The sequence below is a fragment of the Sturnus vulgaris genome, chromosome 24 (assembly GCF_052056855.1).
Source record: "Sturnus vulgaris isolate bStuVul1 chromosome 24, bStuVul1.hap1, whole genome shotgun sequence".
In the NCBI taxonomy this organism is placed as follows: Eukaryota; Metazoa; Chordata; class Aves; order Passeriformes; family Sturnidae; genus Sturnus; species Sturnus vulgaris.
The window spans coordinates 1,948,904-1,961,807 of NC_142266.1; the positions used below are offsets into that span (position 1 = coordinate 1,948,904).

Here is a 12,904-nt window from a genome sequence, read left to right on the forward strand (position 1 = left end):
TCACCCTCTGAGCTTTGAAGGGCCAGTGATTCCAAGAAATTGTTGGAATCAGGATTGTGACCCAGCCTTGGAGCTGGGAAGGTGCCCAGGGGTGGTTCCTGCCCTCTTTGAAGCCATCCTGGTCCACAGTGGAGCTGCTGGGAGACTCAGGCTTGCTGCTGAAGGGACCTCAGGGTAGTTCCCGTTGCTGTGGAATTTTGGGAGCTCAGGGAAGCATTTTCTGCCAGCCCTCGCTGGAGCTGCCCTGGTTCACATCCTGGGAGCCTCGGGATTGTTGGGATTTGGGGTGGCCAGGAAGGGCTGGGGGTCCCAAGGCAAAGCTTTGCAGCTTCCCCATCCACGGGGGAGCTCTGTGCCCATCCTGCCTCTCTCCAGCTGAGAGCTCAGGAGGAAAATGTGCACGGCCATTCCACAACCTTTTTTCCAAGAAAATAAATCTCTCCCTGTTCCCTCTCCCCTCTGTGGCTCTCAGAGCCATTTTCCCTGGGCTGGAATAAATTGGGATGTATTTCCAAGGATTCTGTGCTGGGCACATCCCATGGAGCAGAGCTTTGGGCTCATGGGGTCAGTGCTGGAAAAAACGAACAGAAAGTTGTTCTCCCTAGATTTCCTGCTGTGGGGCTGTTGGTGGGATAATTCTTGCTGCTGTGGAATTTTGGGAGTCAGGGAAGCGTTTTCTGCCAGCCAAATCCATTAAATAAACAGAATTTCTCCCTGAGAAATGGTCTGATAAACAAGGCAGGAGGAGGTGCAGCACAGACCACTTTAAATGGTGTTTGTTTTGCCAAACAAACCCCTTCTCTTCTTCAAAAGAAGGGGAAAAAAGAGGAAATTTTATATTTAGATTGTGGTGCAGATGCTTTTCATGAGGGTCCAAGGGGAAGAAAACATAAACTTGACTCTGATGCAGATTTTAAGTCTTGTGAAAAAAAAAAAGAAAAAAAGAGGGAGGTTTTTGAACAGTATAAACAAAACTGAAACCATTCTGCTTCCTGTGGTGTTAAAGATTCCTTGATAGCTGATGGAGCGTTAAATACTTCTGATAATCTCTCTTGATCTTTTAATTTTAGTTTTTAATGTTTAAATCTTACAGAACTCTGCCCAGGTAATTAACTCTGGATATTCCCTCAAATGCAAACATGACAAGAAAAAAATGAGGAGTTATTGGTGTATGGAACACCTAAAGTTAATCAAGCCTTGGACTTCTACCCTTTTTGACTCATGTCTGTCCCAAGATGTGACTTTAATTATTCATTAACACTTTTTAATTGCATTTATTACATCCTGCTCGTTAAAACTGCTGTGAAAATGGAACTGTCATGGAATTGTTAAAACCTGGATCCTGGCAGCTCCCTGAGCTGCTTCATCCTGGTAATCCCAAATCAGAGAGGATTTTGACTGGCTCTGAGATCTGGATTTCTCTGCCTGTTTAGGGCTGGGATTCTCACGTGGAGGGAATCATCTGGACCCTTCTTGGGCTGCTGGACTGTGCTGTGGTGCTTGCTCTCCTTCCTTGCAATACTTTTTGTCTTGTTTGGCCAAATTTCCCCAAATTTTGGCCCAATTTTCTTCCTGAGTTCCCTTCCTCACTGGTCCAAGAGCTTTTTTTTTGCTGAAAGCACAGGAGCAAACTTTGAATATCCATGCTGAAGGTCCTGGAGGAAAGAGGCTCCACCCTGTCCATGGATACAGGAGGATGAATTTAGGGACACAGCAGATGATTTGGTGACAGATCAGTTGGAATTGGTGACCTCAGAGATCTTTTCCAACCTGAATGGTTCCTGATTCCATGATTCCAGGACTCCATGATTCCAGGATTCCATGATCCCAAGAGCTGTTCTGTGCAGTTGATGCCAATGGTGTGAGAGGGACGAGTGTGGCATTGGCATCCCCACCCTGCTGGGGTGGTCCCTGCGGGTGTGGGGTCAGCCCCAGCACTGGGGACATCACTTGGTCTGTCCCCAGGAGTGGCTGCTCAGTGCTTGGACAAATTCTGCATTGGGCTGGGATCACTCAGAGCTGGGCATTTCCTCTTGTGGGCAGCTTTGGCCACTTCTGTTCTCTCTGGTGAGAGATAATCCCTGGAAGTGTTCAAATCCAGTTAGACTGGGCTTGGAGCAGCCTGGGACAGTGGGAGGTGTCCCTGCCATGGCAGGGGTGGTACTGGATGGGATTTAAGGTCACTTCCAACTCCAACCATTCTGGGATTCTATAACTGAGATTGGCAAGGTCACAGAATCACAGAGAAAGCTGAGCTGGGAGGGACCCACAGGGATCATGGATTGCAACCCCTGTCCCTGCCCAGACCCCCAACAATCCCCCCTGTCCATCCCTCGGGGCCGTGCCCATTCCCTGGGGAGCCTGGGCAGTGCCCAGCACCCTCTGGCTGAGGGAAGAACCTTTCCCTCATCTCCAGCCTGAGCCTGCCCTGGCCCAGCTCCAGCCCTTCCCTGGCTGCTGTCCCTGTCCCTGCTCTTCCCCTCACAAAAAGTTGTAACTCTGAGTCTCCCCTCAGCTCCTCTGTTCCAGCTGAACATTCCAAGCACTCTCAGCCCCTCCTCACTCCCCTTCTCCTCCAGACCCTTCCCTATCCTCATGTCGTCCTTTGTGTGCCACCCCATCCTAAACCCCTGTGTCTTGGGTTGCAAAACAGGATGTGACCAAAAGTTTGTATTCTATCAGCATCCACTGATAACAGCTGGGCCAGTGATCCTTATCTCTGTGGAGATATTCTCTGCTAATGGCCCATCTGTTCACCCAGCTGTTGCAGTGTTCTTTATCTTGCCCACAGCCCATCCTCCCTCCAGGAGATCTCTCCTGTTCATGGCCATGCAGTCCCAGGGCAGGGCTGATCAAATTCCATCATCCCATGGGGAGATGCTCCAGCCAGGGCAGGAGCCGAGCATTTCCTACCCAGATCAAAGGGGAGATTTGGAACAGCAGAGCAGCCTTTTCCCACTGGATCCCAGAGGAAAACCAGAGCCTTGCACATCATCCCTGCAGCTTTGGAGGAAAACTGCACCTTGTGCAGGAGCCCTGCTCCAGCAGAACCACATCTGTCACTGCAGGAGGATGCAGCCACCATGGAATGGGACTGCACCAACCCTGACTGACTGACGGGGGCACCTTGGATTCTCACTCTGCCCCTGCTCTGGGTTTGTTCTCTGCAATACTGCATTGCTATTGGAATTTTCCTAGTAAAGAACTGTTATTCCTATTCCCATCTCTTTGCCTGAGAGCCCCTGAATTTCAAAATGATAATAATTTGGAGGGAGGGGGTTTACATTCTCCATTTTAAAAAGAAGAGAGGCTCCTGCCTTTCTTGGCAGACACCTGTCAAGGGTAAAAAATATAATGGCTTTTCCTGGCCTTTCACATAACCAAAATAGCCGTCAAAAAGAAATTTCCTTTTCCCCTTTGAGCTTTGTCCCAAAAGTCCCTCTTTTCTGTGCTCTGTAATCAGATCAGAGCCACTTTCCGAGGCCATTGCTCCTGGTTTTTGCTCTGTACTCGAGTCTGATTAAACACAACTCCAGCTTGTCTCTTGTAAAGTCAAACCAGTTGACATCCATGGATTCCTCCTGGTTTTCCCCTCTATCCCATCCTCCTCCAAGGGATTGCAGAGCCTGCCTGGAGTCTGGGGTGCTGGGAAGCTTAAATGATGAATGACTGAATTTTGTCTTTGCAAAATTGTTCCTCTTCCTTAATACACAAAGGTATTTGCCCCCAGCCATTGCTGAGGGATACATTCCAAGGAATAAATGTTGCCCAAGTGCTGGGCTTCCATTTTTCCTGTTGGGATATAAACCAAAATCAGGACTTTTACAAAACAATCTGTTCACTTTAAAGACCACTTGGTTCTTTTCTCAAAAGGGTCATTTCCGAGGGAATTTCAGATTTGAACTGGCTGATTCCTTATTTTCCAATATTCTTGTGGGATGGATACTCCTGGATACAGAAGTGCTGCACTGCCATGGGCAGCAGGAACTCTGAGCTGTTCCTCTCTGGAGAATTCCAGTCCTTACCAGGAAATGGGAGCAACAGCAATGAAAATGTGGAATATTTTCCTGACCAGGCCATTTTTCTCTAGTGAGATTTCAACCCCTGCCTGCTGTGATGACTTTCAATCTCTGGATCTGTTGTGTCTGGATACCCTGGAGCTGAAATGTTCCTTAGCTCCTCTCCTAGGAGGGAATTTTGGATTTGCTTTGAATTTATTGACTCTGCTCTCTGGCTGGGAAGGCTCTGCAGCCACAGCTTGGCAAGGTGCTGCTGCTCAGGCTCCCCCAAATTCCTCAGGCTCCCCCAAATTCCCCCTCCCAGAGAAGGACCTGGATTTATCCAGCACCCCCTGGAATTCCTGAGGGAAAGCACGGCAGCAGCTCCAGAGTTCATGAGAATTCATTTTTGGGAGATCAACTGAAAAGTGGAGATCCCAGGGTCTGCTCCCATTCTTTGTGGAGCTCACTCTGTGTTTTTCTCATCCCTTATAAAACAAAAAATTCCTGATGTTAGTCCAGCTCAGGTGTTTTCCTCTCAATCCATTTTGAGGCAAACCAGTCAAGCAGAAATCAATTATTTCCCTCAAGGAATTTGAAAGGACCAATTCCATGAATTTTCAGGGCCTTGTGCTGAGCTGGAGTGGCCACTCCAGGGACACCAGGTTTATGCAGGGAATGGCAAGGGAAATTATTGCTGCTCCTGCATTAATCAGGGTTTGGAAGAGGCTGTTCCAAATAAAAATGCTTCCCTGTGGCTCAAGCGTGGGCAGAACTTGCTGGGAGCCCCAGGCTGGCAGGGTGAAATCAGGATTTTTGCTGTGGGCAGGAGGAATTTTTTGCAGCTGGTTGTGAAATTCTTGGGCCAAGCCTGAGCAGCTCTGGCCTGGAGGAGAGAGTGGCGAGGGGTAAATGCAAATTCCAGCAGCTGGCTCAGCTTTGCTTCTCCCCTGCCAGGTTGGGGCAATTATATCTGATCATAAACAGCCTTTTCCTGGGCAGGAGCAGCGCTCAGCTCCAGGGAAAAGAAGGATTAAAAATACCGGTTTGGGGTGAATTTGCCCTGGTTCTGGAAGAAAAGAGCTCCCAAGTGTTGCAGGAGTGGGCAGGAGGTGACAACACACCAGATGCCCGAGGTGTCACGAGGAGCTGTGCTCAGTTCTCACCATTCTCCTCCTGGAGTTAAACATATCCCTTACCTCAGATGCCCTTTGCAGGAGGCTGCATCATTTGCATTTTGATGCTCTGGCATTTTCGAAACCACCGAGACATCAGAATTTTTATCGCCTTCAACAACTGCGTTGCCACGGGCAACGCTCGGGAATCTGTTCCTGAGCATCGAGCCCGGCTTGCAGCAGAGGGCGGTGTTTGAGTGGGAAAAAAATGCATATTTATAGAAAAATTATAGAAAAATCTCACTTGAACCTTGGGCAGAATTCGGGGTCTGAGTCTATCGTGGCCATGGGAACGGCACCGATCCACTCCAATCTGTTTGCAAATTCCTTTGTGTGCTGCTCGCCCGTGTTAGCTTTTACTGGATAATCCCTGTCCCAAGGGATTGGGGATTTGAAAATCTTCCTCCTCAAGCATTGCTGCTGCCCTGCTCCATCCCAGCCCTCCCTGGCCCCAATTCCTGGTGTGCTGCTCTGCTCTGGGAGGAAAACTCCACGAGGAGACACCGTGAAATATTTGCTGTGGTTGTTTTGATGAGGAAAGTGAAACGCTGAGAGTCCTGACTTCATTTCCTGGGGTGAACATTCCCAGTGTGGGTCATCCATGCTCCGATGGTTTCCTGTCAACACAGATAGAAAAGTGATTTAATTTTTGGTGTCCTTTTGAACTCTCACAAGTGAGAACGAGACAATTGTGCTGTGTTGGGGAAATCCCTGAGTCCTGCTCTGCCTCTTGCCAACCTTTGGGGAAACCTGGAGATTTTTATGTCTTTTATTTTATTCCCATCATCTCTCTAAGGATGGGGCTGGTTCTCCTGATTTAAGGAATTTTTGTGTGGAGGGAAGGGGGGTGGTGGCCATGAGGGTTGGTGCAGGCTCTGCTGGATATTTCCCCATCGTTTCTCCCTTCTCCCTGGGAAGGGAGGCAGAAGCCAGACTTAAATTTGATGTTTCTGCATTGAAGAGGAAACTCTCTGACAAACCAGACAAGAAAATAACACGTTGCAAGAAATAGTGCAGCCACTGGTGGGCTGCTGCTGTCCCTATTTAACTTCTTAGCACTTTTCTCTTGCTTTTTTTTTTTTTTTTCTTTTTTTTTTCTTTTTTTTTTTCTTTTTTTTTTTTTTTTTTCTTTTTGGCTGGGCTTTGTGAAAGGAAAAAAAAATACCTTGCCTTTTCCAGAGGAAAAGCAGCAGAGGAGAGCAGCCCAAGGCTCAGTGCAAAGCTGGTACACAGCCACTTCAGTCTGTGTTTTAGGGGAGAATTAATTACACAAAATCTCTTAATAAGAGGAAAGGCTCAGCCTCCTGCACCTGATGTGCTGCTCTGAGGCTGTTCCAGCTGGGGGCTGGTGCTGGCTGCTGTGGGGGAGCTCATCTGGATTTTATGGCACCATTTCAGCACCAGCCCTGCCCCTGTCCCTGCCCCTAACCCAGGGGTCCTCCCTCAGAGAGCACCCGAGGTTCTGCCTTGGGACTTTTCAGAGGAAAAGCAGCAGGGGAGAGCAGCCCAGGGCTCGGTGCAAAGCTCCTCTTGTCCCCACAGCCACTTCAGGCAGGGTTTTATGGACATTTAATTACACAAAATCCCTTAATAAGAGGAAAGGCTCAGCCTGATGTGCTGCTTCCACCCTCCTGCACCTGATGGGGAGCTCTCAGGCTGTTCCAGCTGGGCACTGATGGGGAGAGCTCATCTGGATTTTAGGGCATCATTTCAGCACCAGCCCTGTCCCTGTTCCCGTCCCTGTCCCTGTCCCTGTCCCTGTCCCAGTCCCATCCCTGTCCCCATCCCTGTCCCCATCCCTGTCCCATCCCTGTCCCATCCCTGTCCCTGTCCCCATCCCTGTCCCATCCCTGTCCCTGTCCCCATCCCTGTCCCTGTCCCATCCCTGTCCCAGTCCCATCCCTGTCCCAGTCCCATCCCTGTCCCCATCCCTGTCCCATCCCTGTCCCTGTCCCATCCCTGTCCCATCCCTGTCCCATCCCTGTCCCCATCCCTGTCCCTGTCCCATCCCTGTCCCTGTCCCTGTCCCATCCCTGTCCCATCCCTGTCCCCATCCCTGTCCCCATCCCTGTCCCATCCCTGTCCCATCCCTGTCCCTGTCCCATCCCTGTCCCATCCCTGTCCCCATCCCTGTCCCATCCCTGTCCCCATCCCTGTCCCATCCCTGTCCCCATCCCCATCCCCATCCCTGTCCCATCCCTGTCCCTGTCCCATCCCTGTCCCTGTCCCCATCCCTGTCCCATCCCTGTCCCTGTCCCATCCCTGTCCCCATCCCTGTCCCTGTCCCATCCCTGTCCCCATCCCTGTCCCATCCCTGTCCCCATCCCTGTCCCTGTCCCCATCCCTGTCCCATCCCTGTCCCCATCCCTGTCCCATCCCTGTCCCCATCCCTGTCCCTGTCCCCATCCCTGTCCCATCCCTGTCCCCATCCCCATCCCCATCCCCATCCCCATCCCTGTCCCATCCCTGTCCCTGTCCCATCCCTGTCCCTGTCCCCATCCCTGTCCCATCCCTGTCCCTGTCCCCATCCCTGTCCCTGTCCCATCCCTGTCCCATCCCTGTCCCATCCCTGTCCCCATCCCTGTCCCATCCCTGTCCCTGTCCCATCCCTGTCCCTGTCCCATCCCTGTCCCTGTCCCCATCCCTGTCCCTGTCCCATCCCTGTCCCCATCCCTGTCCCTGTCCCATCTCTGTCCCTGTCCCATCCCTGTCCCATCCCTGTCCCCATCCCTGTCCCATCCCTGTCCCTGTCCCATCCCTGTCCCCATCCCTGTCCCTGTCCCATCCCTGTCCCATCCCTGTCCCATCCCTGTCCCATCCCTGTCCCCATCCCTGTCCCATCCCTGTCCCTGTCCCATCCCTGTCCCCATCCCTGTCCCTGTCCCTGTCCCATCCCTGTCCCTGTCCATCTCCCGAGGTTTTACCCGGGCACTCCTTGCAGCACAAATTCCTCTTTTTGCTCTCACCTGCCGCAGCCACGTGAGCTCTGTTTTTTACGATCTATTTTTTGCTGAGTAAACACCTCCAATATCCGAAATGAACCCTCCCGGTGTTTGGGGTTTCCAGAAACTCCCCGGGGGGGTGAGAAGGTGCCAGGAAAACCAAACCTTGCTTAGGAAAACGAGGGGGGAAAACATCAGGGAGGGAAGGGAATAAAACCAGGAATTCAAGCTCTGAATAAATAAGAGAAATAACAAATTCAGAGCACAGGGTCAGGTTTTTTGTGCTGGTTTGAATTTTATGCTCTTTTGAGGGGGATGGGGCTTTATTTTAACAGGTGTTTGTCATTTTTTAATCACTATTTTTAAAAGCATTGCTCCTATAAGGGAGTTCTTTTATGTATTTATATTTATATTTATATTTATATTTATTATATATTTTTATATTATAATATATATCTACATGATATATATCTAGAGGATATATTCTATATAATATATATCTAGATTATATATATTCTATTAATCTCATATATAAATATGTATTATTAATGTATATTGTATATTTTATATAGTATATATCTGTATTTTAATACATTTATATATTTTATTTATTTTATATTATATACTATCTATTTATAGATTATATATATTTTGCATGCTTTATATATTTTTATTTTTAATACACTGATGTACCTTTTATATAATTTTATATATTACCTATTGATATATTCTATATATAGATATATACTATATATTTATATACTTAAATATATACTATATATTTATTGATTATATATGAATATGTAATATAGTTTGTATATTTTATAAGTATATAGTTATATTTTAAATACATTCATGTATGTTTATATATACTTTTATATTTTACCTATTTATATATAGTTTTCTATTTTATATACACTGATATGTTTTAGATATCTATTTATCGATTCTATAAAAATATTTAATATCGTTTGTATATTTTGTACAGTATATATTTATATTTTTAATACATTGATGTATCTTATATATAATTTTATATATTTCCTAGTTATAGATTTTTACATTTTTAATATATTGATACATTTTATAGAAATTGATATATGTTTATCAATTCTATATAAATATGTTATATATTTAGTATAACTTATGTAGTATATCTTTATATTTTTATTACATGTATGTGTCTTATATATATAATTTTATATATTATTTATAGAAGAGATATTTTCTATCTATTGATATATTTTCTATATATTTCTCTATTTTACACATCCAGCTCTGATCTGCTCTCAGCTCTCAGTCCTGGGGCACCAGTGACACTTTGGGGTCCCTTCCAGCCTGACCCATTCCATGATCCTGAGAATTCCCGAGGGATTCCCGAGGGATCCCAGCCCTTCCAGCAGCAGGAGCAAATCCCCATTTCCCAGGAGCTGGGGAGGATTTTTGGGAGGTTTTCACCCCGTGTGAAAGCAGGAATGCATGAACTCATCCTGCCAGCAGGGACATCATGGAAATGTTGGTTTTGGTTTTTTTCCCCATTTTAAATCTCCCATCTCTCGGATCAACACAAAACCTGCAAATCTGGCACGGGAGCAGACGGAGGGAGGAGGAACTCGAGTTAATTTTCCTTAATTTTCCCACCATCCAATTCCCACCACTCTGTGTTTAAAAGCTGGATTTGCTTAGAATGACACAAAGAAACAGCTAAAACCACCCCAAATAAATCACAATAATTGCCAAACCCTCCAGGTTCTGCAGTTTATTCAACAGATGCTCCAGGTAACTCCATTGAGTGGCTCCAAAGGGTGGAAGGGATTAATGCAGCTGCAGATTTAGCACAGTGGGGCCGCCATAAAAACCCAATTTCTGCTCATGGATATTCTAATCAGGACCTTTCTCCCTGATAATTCAGCCACTTCACTTTTCCTACCATTATTTATTAATGGGGCAGCAGGAAAATTGTTCTTTGATTCAAACAGCAAGGAAATGGTGCAAGGAGGAATAAATCACTCAGGATTTGTTCAACCCTTTCACTGTTTCTGTAAAACTGCCAATAAAGCCTCACTTTAAGGTTTTATTCTAAATTTGAGGAGATTTTCCTGGGCTGAGTTCTGGGATTTTGCTGCCACAACTCGAATTTCAGCCACAAGTTCTTCCCTTCCCCTGCTCCAGTGAGAGGGTCACTCTAAATCCCCATCGATGATATTAAAAAAAAACAAACCCAAAAAGTCAAATTTCCTACACAAAATTTATTTTTCAGCTGCTCAAATTAGACCTGGCTTTAATTCATTTGTATTTGCACAGAGCTGGGATTGCCTCACATTATCTGAAATCAGAATCTGATTTAATGTAGATTATATTGATTATCTTCTATTTAATTTGTAAATTCATCAGACCTCCAGTGAAGGTGTGAACAGAAGGGATGTGGCCAAAGACATCTGGAGGGGTTTGCCTCTTGTAAAATCCTTTCCCAAGATTCTCCTGTGGGATTTGGGGCAGCTGAAAAAATCCCCAAAAATGGTCAGAATTCACTGCTGGGGCTGTCATAAAAGCTGAAATCTCTACCCACGACCTGGGGCTGGCACAGCATCCAAAAATGAGGAGGTTTTGCCCAAATTTTCTGGATTTTACACTTAAATTATTTTATGGGAAGGGAAGTTCTGAGAAGAGAAAAAAGAGGGAAGGGAAGAGAGAGAAGAGAAAGGAAGAGAAGAGAGAGAAGAGAAGAGAAGAGAAGAGAAGAGAAGAGAAGAGAAGAGAAGAGAAGAGAAGAGAAGAGAAGAGAAGAGAAGAGAAGAGAAGAGAAGAGAAGAGGAGAAGAGAAGAGAAGAGAAGAGAAGAGAAGAGGAGAAGAAGAGAAGAGTCCTTGAGGGTTTTAGTGGGAGCCTGCATGGCCAGAAGAAGGGAAATCCAAATATTAATTAGCACTTCCTCATTTCAAAGCATTTTGGGAAGAAAAGGCAATAAATGAAGATGAGCACCCAGGACCTGGGAGGGTTTCATTTGTAGGGAAGATCACCCTGAGCTCATCCCACCGACACCTCTGTCCTGACCCCCAGGGATGGCCCGTGGGGGGAAGGGCTGGGAAATGGGAATTCTGATCATTCCAGGCCTCCCAGACACCCCAAACCCTTTTTATTTTCCTGATCGGGGATGTCAGAGACCCTCGGGGACACAAACACTGCCGGGGCCACCAGGAGGGGCTGGCACCTGGGGCTCCCGGGCATTTCAGGACAGAAGGGAGGAGAAAAAGCCACAAAAAAACCCCCAAAACAGGGAAAAACTCTCCCTGGGGACAGACCCACAGAGCATCCAGGAAAACATGGAATAAAGTCCCATCTTGGACATGGGGAAGTGAGGGGACATCAGGGAAAAGCTTCAGATGGGAGCTGGACAAGGACCAGGCCCTGACAGCAGAGCAGGGCTGGATATAAAAAACATAGAAAGATATATAAAATATAAAAAAATATATAAAATAACAAGACATATTAAAATTATGCATATAAAACATAATATATATATAAATATAAAATAAAATATAACAAATATAGAATAAATGTATATGTGTAAAACATAATAAATATAGAATATTTAAATTATAAATAGAAATGTATAAAAATAAGAAATACATATAATAATACATATAATATATATCGATGTTATATAAAAATATATAAATATATTTAAATATATTTATATATGAATACATAAATATAAATATGTAATAAATATATAAAATATCTTATATATAAATATATAAGATATAATATACAGAATATAAAAATATAGATATAAAATATATAAGTATATATAAAAGAACTCCCTTGCAGCAGCAGTGTCTTAAAGAACAGTAATTAAAAAGAAATAAATACCAATCAAAACATGATTCCATCTCCCTCAAAGGAGAATAAAATTCAAACCAGCGGGAAAACCTGACTGTGCACCTGAATTTGGAGACTTTTCCTGGAATACCCAGGCTGAGGAGGCTCCAGCCCCTCCCTGGCCACTGCTGAGCTGGGCCTGGCCTGGGGATTCCAGGGCAGGGCTTTGGGCAGGGCTTTGGGCAGGGCTTTGGGCAGAGTTTTGGGCAGAGTTTTGGGCAGGGCTTTGGGCAGAATTTTGGGCAGAGTTTTGGGCAGAGTTTTGGGCAGAGTTTTGGGCAGGGTTTAGGGCAGGGTTTTGGGCAGGGCTTTGGGCAGCGTTTTGGGCAGGGTTTAGGGCAGGGTTTTGGGCAGAGTTTTGGGCAGGGCTTTGGGCAGGGTTTTGGGCAGAGTTTTGGGCAGAGTTTTGGGCAGGGTTTTGGGCAGAGTTTTGGGCAGAGTTTTGGGCAGGGTTTTGGGCAGAATTTTGGGCAGGGTTTTGGGCAGAGTTTTGGATAGGGCTTTGGGCAGAGTTTTAGGCAGAGTTTTGGGCAGAGTTTTGTGCCAGTTTTTTCTCTGTCCTGCTCATTTCTGGGCTGAGGTCACTGCAGGCTCCTGTTCCACCCCCTGCTCTGCCCTTCCTGCTCTTCCTGCTCCCTCTTCCTCATCCTCACCATGGAAAACATCCCAGAACTTGACATTATTTTTTTGCTCAGCTTTCCCAGACGTTCTCAGCTCCCCCAGGCACGTGGGGAATTCATCCTGGAGAAAAGGAGAATTTCTTTTTCCCTCTAACACCCACCCTGTGAGGAGCCAGAACCCGAAGCATTTCCTGATTTGGGATTGGGAATCCCAGAGCAGGGACTGGGAATTCCCATCCCAGCTCCTCTCCAGCCCCCTGGAGCATCCCCACAGCTGGGAGGGGACAT

The 12,904-nt window shown here is 46.3% G+C and overlaps 1 long non-coding RNA gene across 1 annotated transcript; it reads left to right on the forward strand.

The window, feature by feature from the left end:
• The first annotated feature begins 7,961 nt into the window (after positions 1–7,961).
• Positions 7,962–9,861, forward strand: LOC148221282 (uncharacterized). The gene is made up of 2 exons (XR_015808317.1): positions 7,962–8,152; positions 9,392–9,861. It is a non-coding gene; the product is annotated as an uncharacterized LOC148221282 (long non-coding RNA).
• The last annotated feature ends 3,043 nt before the right edge of the window (positions 9,862–12,904 follow it).